We start from the raw sequence: 14793 nt of genomic DNA on the forward strand, positions 1-14793 counted from the left end.
ATAAAGTACCCGTTTCATGTGTTATTCACTCGAGAAAACAGCTACAAACCAGGGAAACACAATCTCCACAGGGACTTGGTTCGAGTGAAACACCTGCTGAATGGCCGATCGAGTTGCACCAGTCGTTAACACACTTTTGGATATATGACCTCTAACCATGTCCCGGATGTAAATAATCTTCACTTTGGTGATGGATGCATATTGACAGCTATCTCCAAAAAAATATCGAAGTTAATTGTGATATCGGTCCCAATGTTAATAAGGTTGTGTGTACACTTGTGGAAGTTATTTTCAGTATCAATGCTCAAGCGGTATTTTCAACTTAGTTATAGAAATACTTCATTATTTTTAAAGACATGAACAACACACTAGAAGCCCTGATTTTGACATCATATGATATGTATGACATTTTTTTTTTTTATCTTTGATGGTATATATCACTATTTATCAATTAGAATACCGCGAGTACATCTGTTACTAAGATGAACTTAGGTTTGTTTGTTTGCTTGTTTTATCACCATGTGTATTTATTGCAATCAGGATCGTTTTGAGGCTGGGTCTCCTTATAGTAGTGGGCGACTACCTCACTGAACAACACACAAGAGGCCTTTAACATATGCTTGGATAGATGCCAATTGATGTCTCATAATCAATTAATGTGTCATATTCCAGAAAACTGAAGAATTGTGAAAATTATTACAGTGGTAACCCCCACGCCTCTAATTTCCTCGCGCCAGTATTAATATTTAAACGTAATGGAGAGTTTTAAATGTCGCGCGAATAAATTAATCGCAAGTGAGGAAATTAAGTGAAAGTGAGGAAATTAAGAGCAAATGAAGGTATTAATGCTAAAGGAAAGGAAATAAAGGTTTGGGGGGTTACCAGTGTTATAAGATAACCAATAATCTATTAAGTCCCCACTTAAAAAAACTTGACACAAATGTTCTTCAAGGTCATGGGGTGTGAGACTGATCCTTTATTTTCCGATCGGTCAACCATGATGACCGCCACAGAATTACTTGCCTCTGATTGGTGAAAATTTAGAAATTGCTTGATTTCGATTACAATTGGTATATGGTATATAGTGGTATTAGCGGACTGCAAATTTCATTGCATGGGTATCATTGCCATATCAAGGCTTCTGATTGTTCGAAGTTTAGATATTGGATTTGGATGCAAAATGATAGATAGGGGAATTCGAATTCAACCACATGGGATTCATTGCCATAGGAAGCATCGAGGAATTCAATTGGTCAAATTTTAGATGCAAATTCAACCTCACGGGTTTTCTTGCTATAGAACCACGCTGATGCTTCTTTTTGGTCGAAATATTGACATTGAACGATTTTGATGTAAACCAGGACTCGTGCATGGAACCTCTGAACTCAAGACGGACATTTCTATATCATCTTTAGCATTTATTTTTATCTGATTTTCGTGCTCAACTAGAGTCATCTTCCCTCACTACACTTCATTCTTTCTGTGACACTCCTTTAGGTGTCACCCTACTAGTAAAATTCGTAGAAGATCGGTCTTATAATTTACGTTTTATTTCATAGAAAGAAAGCAGCAAGAACTTGCTGAGATACGTCAAAATGAAAACAGTGAGATTTTATGTACATTTGCTAAATAATTCCATATCACAGTCTGGAAATGTTTATAGCATTAGTAATTAGCAGTCTGTTCGTAACAAAGTGTTGTCGGCCAATCGCCATCAGATGGTAGGTTAATCAAATCGCTGTTCGTACGGCGTCGGTTCTGCATCCGTCTTTCAAATTTCTTATTATCGCTTTTTCTCAGAAATTTCTTAATGGATATTTCTCAAAATCCATGTGTAGGTTTCCGCTTGACCCTTGTTGAAAATATTACATTTTAAGATCAGAAAATAAGATGGCAGACAGGCAGCTATTTTGAATTTTGACAGGTTTTATTTTACAGACAGTTCTTCAAAGTTCTTCTAAAAATTCATTTGTAGTGTCCCCTTGTTCCCTAGTTGTGTGTATGCCATTTTCGGAACGATCGAAAAAATGTTCTTATCCCTATTTCTCAGAGAGTCCTTCAACGATATTTGTCTCAATTACGTTTAGATTCAGCTTGTTTTATTTGAGGTTTGTTAACTCTATTTCATGGAGAGTTCTTGATTGATCTTTCTCAGATTTAACATGTAAGTTTAGCTTGTTTGAAATGATTAAGAGGAAGAAGAGAAAAGTAGAGACAAAATCAGTCTTAGAGAGATCAAATAAAGGTTATTCAATGGTGAGCGACAAGATCGCTTCTGGATCTTTTGTACCACTTGTATTGGAAAATCAAGACCATCCTCGAATTAGAATTCCTGCGGGTTGTTAGGTAAAATAGTCTAAAAGGCCAACACGTAGTCACCTTTTACGTCATGCATCTAGCTAAAACAAAGCTGCTTTTGCAGAAAAAAGGATTACCAACTATTGGGCATGAATTCGTTAAAAAAAGAATAAATAGAAAATAAAAATAAAAAAAAAATGAGTGAAAAAGAAGAAAAAACATCAGGAAAACTGATTTGGACAAACTTTTATTGAATTTGGTTGTTCAGTTTAATTTTTCCGGAAATATGATTATCTGCAATGTAAACCATCTCTCAGCAAAGTAACTCTTAAAAAACAGACAACAACGTTAGATGGGGTTTTAATATGTTAGAACAGGAAAAGGTTTTTCTTATTATCAAAAGTAGCCGAAGGCAGTCCTTTCAAAATGGCTTTGTCTTGCCGTTAAACTAAACTTTGTAATTTTGTTCTGGTTTGTATTGTTTAAGATATTACATGATTTTGATTCTGAATTTTGTACTGGTATATGTTTTTCCTCCAATAGCATTTTAATAGCTTTTATCATCCGATGTGTGTATGAACTTACGGAGGGCTGTCTAACAATTGCTAACCTATCAGTTGTATACTTCACCTAATATTTTCTAGAAAGAACGCAGCAAGAACCTGCTGAAAAAAATCAAGATGAAAACGGTGAGTTGTTACATGCAGTTTCTAAATAATTCCCATCATAGTCTGGAAATATTGATAACCTTACTAATTGGTATCATGTTAATAATTATATGTTAACATCGCACAACCATTAGGGCTAATAAAATCGATCTTCGTCCGACATCTTTCCTTAAAAAGTCCCGTTAACTATATTTCTAATGAACTCCATAATGAATTTTTCTTAAATTCCAGGTTAAGGTTTCCTTTTGTCCTTAGTTGTGAATATTCTATTTTGAGATTACCCAGAACAGACGATGGCCGACAGGCGGCCATTTTGAATATGAACACTTTAAAATTGTTATGGCTATTTCCCATACAGTTTTTTAAAGATTGCTCACAAATTTTATTTTTAGGTTTCTTTTGGTCCCTAGTTGTACGTATGTCATTTTGGGATTTATCGGAAAACAATATGGCCATTTTGAAGTTTGTTATCTTTTTTTGTCGGAAAGTTCCTCATGGACCTTTCTGAAATTTCATTTTTGTTCCTTATTTGTGTATACAGTATTTCATTTTGAGACTGACCAGAAAAAAAGATGACAGCCGGTCATAATAAAATTTCGGTTTAAAGCCACAAACTCCAAAATTCTAGTATACGGGTATCAATAAAAATCCAAGGTGCTCATTCACGCTCTCCTTAAATTAAAATGACCACTTACACGCTTGACCGGGGAAGTCCTTGAAACATCAGTGTATACAAATAACTGGCCGCATTTATTTTCATCGCGAGATATGTCACGGATCCGAGGATGAGGCTGTAACAACGTGAACAGCACATAAACTACACACAATGCCGTTGTTTACATATCGAGTATACGTGAGCTTTGCCAAATAATGCTTTCATTTAAACATATTAACAGAATATTCGCCTAATTACTTAACAAAATAAACAAACATACATCTAAATACTTGATTTTAAAATTTAGCAATATGCATACAACAAAACGTCGATAAAATGTTAGATGGGTGAAGTTGAAAATGTCCAAAAGCTAACCATCAGTCCAATAGACGTCCGGCAAAATCGTAATTCGAGTCTATTCCCTTTTTTCTCTCTCGCTAAGTTCCAGTGAATCATTTCCTTTCCTTCGGAAATATTCGGGTTTGCCGATTCCAGTTCCTTTTATGTTTCTTTTTGGCAGAATCTGTCTGTGCCGCATTCGGCGTTTCGCCATTTTGTATAGACTGTTGCATTATGGGACTAGTTCGCATAAAAAATTATTTTGGGGAATTTCCCGTTACTTTCATAAATACACATTTTCCTCCAGTTTTTTTATTTGTGATAATTCATATATTAAGTCTGAAAACTATAAAGAGCTCGAAATGAAGACTTTTTTGGGAGTATGTTGCTTTAAGTTTGTTACCCTTTTTCTTAGAAAGTCCTGCAATAATATTTCCTCAGCTTCATTTAGATTAATTTTGTATAATTTGCAATTTGTTAGTTATTATGAAATTATCCCTATCGTAGTCTTGGAATATTAATTACCTTACTTATTTGGACCCAGTTCATCAATACGCGTAGTTATTGTATTATATCAATACACATCAACCATTGTTGCTATTCTCCCTGTGATTGTGTTTTTGTTTGTTAAGTGTCTCCTTTGTTTTGTTTGATTTTTTTTTTTCGTTTTATATCAATGTTGATATTCACATCTACTCAATTCAGCTGTATCAGAGGACTCCCGAAGACAACTGGAAGAGGTACAAGAGAGTGGTAAGTAATTAAGTTCAAAAATAGAGTTTGCAACATATATTTCATTATCAATTGATCTATGTTTTTGACCGATACAACAATCTGAGAAAATTATGTCAGTACCGCTTTACAAGTAAATTAACGCATTAGCATAGTAACATTGTAGAGCTAACCTAAGTTTCCAATAAAGGGACGTAATCAGAAACACAGGATAGTCGGCGAATCACAGCCATATGCGTATGTGGAATAATATACCAAGAAGGAAAAGAATATAAATTTGTATTAGATAAGGTTAAACCAATCTCCAAATATTAAGTTACATTGTCGAGTAGGAGAAGGATCCTAAATAATTGTTTCCTAGATGAATTTCAAAAGTGACCTACTTTTGATAAATGGCACACCGCCTCATGCTTTACCCAAATTAATGAAGTTTTAGTGATAAGAAGTGTGGAACATAGTTACCGATCAAGCTTTTGTCTGTAATGTTAGACAAGGATCTAAATGTAGTTTAAAGAAGTAGTTTAAAAGATGACAAATTTTACTAAGTACGAAGATCAAGTGACAGCAAATGCTTTGCAATGTCAGAGTGAAAGTTTACATTGCCCGATTGCGTAATTGTGGTTCCAAAAATTAAGAGGGGTTGACAGGACAGGAATATTCAATACATGGACATGAATTCGTTGAATCAAACGGCGATGTAATATCAACACATTATATTATCAAAAGTACACATATGCCACATATATAGCCTTTTTGGTGTCCATCATAACCCAGAATATTATGAGAAAGAAATCTCAATATTTAGCAGGGATACTATTTCCAGGGGTCAGATATAACATTCATGTAAAAATATAAGAACATTGGAGAAAGACTTTCCGCAATATTAATTCACATTTAGAACTTTAATAGGTTGTTCAGCAAGCACATGGGGAAAGTGACCAATCTACAATGAAGATAAATACATACATGTAGTCTTCATTTAAGCTATCGGAATATACTCCGAATCCTCCCGACCCGATCAATCGTTTATGTAAGTTCCTGTGTCACACAGTCGAAATAACCCCACAACGAACTGATCAATCGATCAAACATTCTCATATCTACACATTTGAATCATCAGCTTTAGAGCTTGCATCAACCCTACAAATACCGGCTTACCAACTCCCAAGACAATTTCGAATCGAAGCGGGAGACAAAATGTTCATCACTTAACGCTCTCTACATGAAATGTGTACCTGAAAACATTGTTATCAATTTAAAACCACCAAGAGAGATAATCAGAAGAACCAAAAATATACAAACAATATAATAACATTCAGGGCTTATTTAAACCTATCTGTCCCTCACACCCTGGTCAGTGGTACCCCTCCATACCATGGACAGAAAATGAACGAACATCTTAACTCGTCAAATGTAAACTGGCTCCATACAGTCCCAAATTCGCCGAGAGGTGATAATCTTTAGATAAATGAATCATACCATGACAGGTTTCAGGTCTGCACTAGTAACTTATAACTAGAAAGAGGCCGTACCCGTCTAGAGTGACCCCGCTACAAAGGTCATTTAAGGACGACCTCCTTACAACTAGAGCGCGACCAGTGTAAAAATCGAAATAAAGAGTTGCTTTCTTTCCAGCTTGTTTTTTCATGAACGGTTTTATCAAAACACAAAGCAATTCATAGCATGGCGTTTTAAACTTTATTTGTAGAAATACCACAAGAACGGAATGAGAAACATCAGGGCAGAAACGGTGAGTGCTTGTGGTACAAGTAATAATAATCCTCATCACACTCTTGAAATATTGATTACCTAACAAATTAGCATCGCGTTAACAAATACGTCTTAGACTTAAATAAGACTGAAATACATCGAGAGTTGTGTTTGCTATCTTTCTAGGCTAGGGTAGTTTCTCTTGATAGAAATGATCAAACAAATGTATATATAATTAAGATAGTTTCAGTGTAAGTGCTGAATAAACAAAGTACTTTTAATCCGATTCAGAAATTAAAGTTATTTGTTCATAAATTGTTATGCAAATAGTAATTCTCTGATACCTTTATAATTCCTGCATAATTAAAAATCAAGAAATGTCATTTACTAGTTTGTCATAAGTGACATTTATTACGTGGAACTGACAGAACTTTCGAAAAAGTGTTTCGACTCACAGAAAACAAATTCAATGAGGTGCTAAAATAAACAAACTTATAAACAAATGTTAAACCTGCTTTTGTAATGCAAATAATAGCTGTTTGAAAATTTCATATTATGCGCTTTTAATCATTTTGAAGTCATGAATAAAAGGAAATGCAGGATAGATTTATTTGTCAAATAGGTTTGCTTGTTTTTTTTAGATCAATCCGACAGCGACAACGACGATATTGACGATCGAGAGGAAGGGGTCAACCTCTTCCTTGGTCAAAGTAGTAATATAGATGACGTAAATCAGGATGCAAATGCGGGTAGGTGTTCGGCGCTTTGATGAAAACATCAATGGATATAACTGAAGTTAAACATCTTAAACAATCGGTAATTGATAATTGGTAATATATGCAACATAAGTGCATTTCCTATAAACTTGTGAAATCTGTATTCAATTGGCTGACTTGGAAAATAAGCCAAGTATTCTCGAAAATATGCTGCCTAATTATTTCTAACGTTTTTTGATCCCGACTACCATCACTCTGTATTCGGGGTATTTCATATTAATTATCGAATAAGCAGATAATGGAATTCTAAGTATAGGGTAAAGATGTTTCTCAACAAAAATTGTTAATAAAGAGTACCGCTCATCACCACCAACGAATGGCTTAAAACAATATATTAACTTCGTGAATGAATATTGGGAAACTTAGACACGTTTAATTGAATATAGAATTATACATGAGACATAAAGTTGTTTAATTTAGATCATATTAGATATATATCATCTAGAAAAATGTACCTCATCTAATGGCGTTTGGATAAAAAGGGAAAGCACATTATCAAAGCATTGATAGAAATATTTTTAAACTAAAAACTTTCCTATCATACTTATAATCAAATGTCTTAATTAAAACGAATAAACAATAACCGGTGTAACAATCCGCTAATATAATAAGTTAATTATGGATTATTTTTTGACAAATCACTGCGTTCAAATATCACTACTGTAGCATCTTGTGTGAGTACCTGACATCACAGACAGCTGATTCAGTCTCATGAAAGTTCGGTATTGAGTGGATCTCGTCACGTTCGAAACAAAAAAAGGGAAGATATGAAACGAGAAAGGACACAGCAATGTAGAGCAGTAAATTCCATATGTGGAGCATTATAGTTACTTGGAAAGTGTACCATGACAAATAGTGAAATAAAATGGGGATGCCTTACAAATCTATGTCAGTGGAAGTAAGGTATTTTGGTTACATTCTATAGTCTATATTCTTAAAGTTGGACGCACATTTACCTCATACAGGCGATGTTTTATTTTGATGATGTAAGTCAGTTCAAATGTGATCGTTACTGGTTTGTCATTTTCTTTTTCTTTTGTGTGTTTGCTTTTGTTTACAACATTGAAAGCCAGTGAGCCGTAAACAGGAAATTCCCATTAGGACAAAAGAAGTAGTTCCGCTAGGTGGCGTATTGCGTATTGGATTGTCATCGTGAGGTCATTGTATTAATGCAAAAACACGTTATTTTCCATTCCCTAAGGATTTATAAAGATATGACAACCTTGTTTGACGGAGAAATCTTGCACAAGTTTACATGGAGACAAATCTATGAACGATGGGTGAATAATAAATCCCCGAATTTTTAATAAGAAAACGTTGAAATTAAACCAGATGGAAATGACTTTTAAAGTGAATATTGATGTACTTTTTCCATTGATTCCAGATATTCCATTGAAAAAAATAGTTTTTTAGAAGTTGCACTTTGTGAATAATTTGGGATGTCAATTTACCAATCACATAACTTTACGTAAGGGCAAGGTGACCTGAAAGGGCCGTCGTTATAGAACTAGAACGGATGTATAGAAGTTTTGAAAAATAAAACTAAAGAACAATCAATATGTCTTAACAGCCTTTGAAATTTCGCATAGCTTGCTTGACATCTGTGAAGTCACAGGTTCCTTATTTCTAACGTGAGCTTTAGATCTGAATCTGCGATATTTCTGAAAAACATAAGTCAATCGGATAACAACATGTGACATTTTTAATAGATACAAAGCAGATTCCGTAAATGCAGCTGATGCACCGTTGTCTAATAAATGTGTCAAAGGCCCGGCATCCATGATCCGTTATGAAATATCCCATCTTTCATACAAAACAATATACTTCATGCGGTACTCTCGGCCTTACATGCCGGAAGTGTGGCCGTCATACGGCTTCCTATGGTATGATAATAGCACCCCTTCTGCACTGAAGACTCTATGAGCGCTTCCCTCACACGTGCTGCCTTATCCTCGGACATGCAGGAAAAACGTAATTATTAATTTCTAATGAACTCTAAAGCCAACATCCTCAATATTACTCATACCAACCAATATCACATCGTCATGACCGAATGAAATCAAGTCAACTATGGGACTTTAGCTATCCGCGATTAAATCCGGCAAATATGAAACACATTCCTATTCTTGAATTGCCAAAGTCCCCGCGGCGAATGGATGGTACTTCCATGAGTAGTCGAATATTTACTTTTCATTGTGTTTTTTTATGAAGACTTTCGATTTTGTACCCATTCCTCATTATTCTACACTGTTATGTTCTTTTCACATTCTGACGGGACACATACATATCATCAAAAAGAAAATATCATCAAGAATGGGGGAAATATATTAAATAGTTTATTTGGAAAAAAGAAATGTCTAAGAAAAAGAAATTTCGGTAAGACGGACATTAAAACAGAAGGTGAAGAGGGAGACTATGTATTATATACTGTTTCAATTATCAAAAATAGCTAAGGGGAATGATTAAATATTAAGTTAAAACAAATTAATATGATCAGAAGAAACAAAAATATACTTACTTATTTTTGGACTTAAAACTCAATCATAACATCAAGGGCAACCGTCAACCTATTTTTCACTCCTCCGTTAGTGGTTTCTCTTCATACCAGGCACTGTCAACGGACATATATCTGAACTGTTGAAATCTAAACTAGCTCCATACAGTCCCTAATTCGCCGTGACGTAATAAGCTTTAAATATTTGAATCATAATCATGACAGTTTCCAGGTCCGTATTAGTAACTAGAGAGGGTCCTTAGAATGAAGTAATTCATAGCATGTTGTAAACTTTACTTATTTTTGTAGTAATACTGCAAGAACGGAATGAGAAACATCAGGACGGAAACGGTGAGTATTTTTGTGTCCTACAGTGTATCATTATTAATTCCACATCATAGTCTTGGAATATTGATTACCTCACAAATTAGCATTACGTTAACACTTAAATACTTAAATTAGGTCAATATAAATCGACTGTTGTGTTTGCTATTTTCTGTAGGATGGTTTCTTTTGATAAATATTATAATATAGATGGAGATACAATTAAGATAATTTCCAATCATGTGATTAATAAGCCAAATCCGCAAATTCTGTTTGAGGAAATTAAACTTATTTGTTCATAAATTGATTTGTAAACAATAATTTTCTGATATATTTAAAAACAATCCTGCATAATTACAAATAAAGAAATGTTATTTATTTAATCATTTGTCATATGTGTGACATTTATTACGTGAAACTGACCGCGGTCTATCGAAAAAGTGTTCGACGCACAGAAAACAATTATATTTTTTTATGAATGTTAAAATTTCTCCCCAGAAATGTCGGAATAACGAATTTCTTTAAAAGCTTATTCTTATTGTATGCGTTAGATCTTTATCTCGTTCAATGAATTATAAACAAATATTAACCCTGCTTTTGTGATGCGAGTAATAGGTTTTTGCAACTTCCATATAATGCCATTTTAATAATTTTGAAGTCACCAATAAGAAGAAATGCAGGATACATATATTTTGTCAAATAGTTTAGCTTTATTATTTTCAGATCAATCCGACAGCGGCATCGACGATATCGACAATTTCGATGCTGAAGAGGAACTTGTCAACCACTTCTCTGATGACATTAGCAATACAGATAACGTAAATCAAGATGCAATAGCGGGTAAGCGTCGGGCGTTTGATAAAAAAAAAACATCAATGGAAAGGGATATAAATTAAACATCTTAAACAATCGGTAATTGATGATTGGTAATATTTGCAGTATAAGCGCATTCGCATAAAAAGACTTTGTGGAATTTGTGTTCATTCAAAGTCTTTATGATTAGCATTTGCTAGAATGGATTGAAAAGATATCTTGAAAATATTCTGCCTAATCAGTTTTAACTATTTGTGTTCTCGACTACTTAAATTTGATATTAATGATAAAGTAACACTTGCTTGGTTAGATAATGTAATATAAAATATAGGATCCAATGTTTCTGAAATAAATTGATAAATAGTACCGGTCAGCATCACCAGTAAATGGCTTATAACAATAAATTAATTTCATGAATGAATATTTAGAGCCCGAGAAACATTTAATTAAATATAAAATGACACATGAAACATAAAGTTACTTATTCAAGATAAGATTAGATTCATAGCACAACATAAAGTAAAATTACTTCATCTAGGGCTGTTTGGATAAAAAGGAGAGTTCATCATTTCAGGACAAAATCACATCATACAATGGCAAATATACATCATGTAAAGGACGATTTTCATGTAAACAGCTTTTCCGTCCATTAGTTTGCTTAAGCATTAATTAAAGTCCTATCAACAATAATGGTCATTTAATGATGTGTGGTCACATTATACCGACAACAGGCGAACCATTCGTCCTACTCAAAGATTGCTGATCGCTTAGCTAGAGTGAATGAAGAAAAAATAAAAAGCCTCATCCAGAAGTTCTCTTATATTTACATAAGGTAGTTTGCCCTTGATGAATAGTTCAATCGAACACATTTTTGTCATCACTGGATGAAGTAGTAAACTGTATTGCCCCAGTCATGGCTTTTACCTCCTTTTCTTTTTGTTTAATTGCGTCACACCTACATTTTCGGATTTGTGGTACCCTTTGATCTGCCCTTGAACATGTTTTCCCCACTTTCTGATGACCACATGCAGTGTGAGCGACATTCTGCCCAGTTAGATTAGCAGGAATCAGGGACTGACTAAATAAAATCTACAGTCGGTCATTCATGATAACTCAGAAAGTGTAAACATTAAGGAACACATTCTTACCACCATATGTACAAGTAAGGTTACACCAGCTCTTGGCCTGAGCGCCTTCCTGCAGCTAAAAACAAGACACTTTCAAATTTGGTCTCCGCCCCTCTCCTTTTTTAGTCAGGGCCCCAGTTTAAAGTACAATGCCATATTTAGTCGCCTCCTACGAGACTACCTACCTGCAATGTAAACCTACTAGAAAGTGAAGACATTGACTACCAGCAGGAAGAATTATCTGTGATTTGCTGCTGGGGAGAAATAAGTGGTGACAGAAAAGTTTAAAACATATACTGAAATCCTGAAATGGCTTTTCCCAAATATTGATTTAATTCATATTTTTTTGTTAATGAAGGAAAAGCCGCTCTTTGAACATGTTACACTCAATGTGTCTACAAGGTGTGGTTTCATTAGTAGTAATTGAAACATATTGACTGAAGATACTTCTCTTGGACAATATGATGAACGTTATAAAGTTCAATAAAACATATATTTATTAATTTCAGATAACGGCCGATGGTATTGGAAAAACAAACGTTGCAAGACATGGGAAGAATTTGATCAAGCAAACAACAACATACTCGACAAAAAATATTCAAAGGGCAAAAATAATGCTATAATACTAGTGAACAACATGTGGTAGGTGTTTGCAATGCGTATCTACTGATTTCAGGTTATTGTATATCTTCTGTTTTTATAAAATATGCGGTTGCTACCTCACTGAACAATATACGCGAAGCCCGTCGCATGTCGTCTTGAGAAGTCAGGGCAAAGTGTCTTGTCCGACACGCACAAGGAGCGTCGATTCACGAAATTCAGACCTTCACCTTAAGTTACGTGGTCGGCGCTCTAACCGACTGACTTATCGCGGCTCTTTGAAGTAATATGGATGTGGGTCACGATAGCTGAGTTGGTTAGAAGGTCGGCCACCGGCCACATCACCTGACATTCCCATACAACTCTATCCTGATATCGACCGATTATTGAAGTATGTTTTTCCGTTAATACTTATTTTTCAAATATTGTTACAGGCATCAAGTAACCTTTGGCACACTGACGATGAAAATGATCAACCTTATTCCCAAAACTGCAGTTAACAGATCAAGTACGTATCGCAATTGTGGTATAGTATTGATAACATTTGATATTGTTTGAAGATTTACTACATATTCTATTCTCCGCAACAGAAATAAGACAGCAAGGTTAAGCAAATAATCTCAGGAATTAAATATAAAATATAAATGAATACCAATGAATACACCACTTCAAGAATCGCAAACTGTAACCGCCGTGAAGCATATTGCTAGACAAAACGTTTTAATTTTCCGAAAATAAATAACATAAGATTTGTGTAGACAGTTTTGTGTGTGAAATAAATAGTTCAATTCAATTCTGGCCTTTTTCATGATCATCCCAAATTGACATTATATTCTACGTCTTATTAAGGAAATGCAACAAACACCCATAAATCATGTTATCAACACAATTTTTTACGTAGCAATACCACTGTAATACATTGTAAACAGATACGAAATACCTGTTGTCAAAATTATAAGTATTGATTTGAGATGTCCCTTTTACCTGACCATCATTTGTCGATTGCAGGTACCAAGCCTATATATGAAGCGGGTGAGTTGAGTTGATGCAAACGATTGATGTGTATTAGGTTTATAAAACATCATACAACACATTTCACATGTATGCAAGGGTTAATCAAAAGAAACGAGAGGTGGTATGATAGTAAGGCAACTTTTAATATATCATGATTTAATATGAATATATATTTTTTTTGTCTGCAGAAAAATGATCCAGTCTCAATTTGTCACTAATTCTATACAGGAAATATATTTATGTTACTTCTAACGTAATGAGTTTAGCTGAGCTGTTTTCCACAGGAATGGTATATTAAAACAATATATTTTTTGAAAGATAGTTAGAATCTACAACAACAACAACAACAACAACAAAACTGCTATCAGTTATCTTACTATAAAAATAGATAACAAAGCCAATCACAGGCAAACAGCCAGATGACTTGTCCGCTCAATAATTCTTATCCATTAAAACGGTCATTTGTTTACTTACATTATAAACAGATGAAAATGACGATGGAAATAATAACATGGAAATGTCCTCACCTGAAAAGGAAATCGGCATCCATTGTCAATGTTGCAAAAGAAGATCTAAGCCATTTCCAAAATGTATACCACAAGGTAATTATAATTTTTGTAGTTGAGTCTATTGCATATGGAATTTTCACTTCTGATCTAATTATATTTTTAGCCCAATTAATAGGCTTTTTAGGTCACCGTTGACCTACTGCGATCTCCTTTTGTCCGGCGTCGTCTGTCCAGCGTCGTAAACAATTTACATTTTCGACTTCTTCTCAATAACCAACAGGCCAAGATACATGACACTGAGTCTGCAGCATGCTGGGATGAGGGGCTATCAAGTTTGTTCAAATGAATGACCTTGACCTACATTCAAGTTCACGAGAGTTAATTGATTTAAATTTTTAAACGACTTAAACGACAATAACCAAGAGGCCATGTAACTTGATATTGGGTCTCCGTTTTCCACTTATAAGAAGTAGCTAGTATTATAAACCAACAATCAGAATTTTATCGACAGGCTCATTCTGGGTCAATACATATGTTGCTGAAAAAATGATCAACAGGGGAAATATTACTGAAGTTATCTGACTTACTAAAAGAACCAATAGACATAAAATATGTCTGGGTCTCGTAATCTCTCTTGGATCTCTTGTTTATTATAAAGGCTCTAATAAATCTTTCTTGAATTTGACGTGTATTATGCCAAATAAAATGAATTGTCACTTTATCATTGTTCATAT

At 34.3% G+C, this 14793-nt stretch overlaps 2 long non-coding RNA genes across 2 annotated transcripts; both read left to right on the forward strand.

Moving 5' to 3' along the window:
* The first annotated feature begins 4664 nt into the window (after positions 1 to 4664).
* On the forward strand, positions 4665 to 10023 carry LOC117318734. Its single transcript, XR_004530443.1, has 4 exons — positions 4665 to 4713; positions 6401 to 6442; positions 7044 to 7151; positions 9982 to 10023. It is a non-coding gene; the product is annotated as an uncharacterized LOC117318734 (long non-coding RNA).
* Positions 10024 to 12456: 2433 nt separating this feature from the next.
* LOC117318737 lies at positions 12457 to 14124 on the forward strand. Its single transcript, XR_004530444.1, has 4 exons — positions 12457 to 12578; positions 12971 to 13044; positions 13545 to 13568; positions 14036 to 14124. It is a non-coding gene; the product is annotated as an uncharacterized LOC117318737 (long non-coding RNA).
* Positions 14125 to 14793: the final 669 nt, after the last annotated feature.

This window comes from Pecten maximus, unplaced genomic scaffold (genome assembly GCF_902652985.1).
Source record: "Pecten maximus unplaced genomic scaffold, xPecMax1.1, whole genome shotgun sequence".
Taxonomy (NCBI): domain Eukaryota; kingdom Metazoa; phylum Mollusca; class Bivalvia; order Pectinida; family Pectinidae; genus Pecten; species Pecten maximus.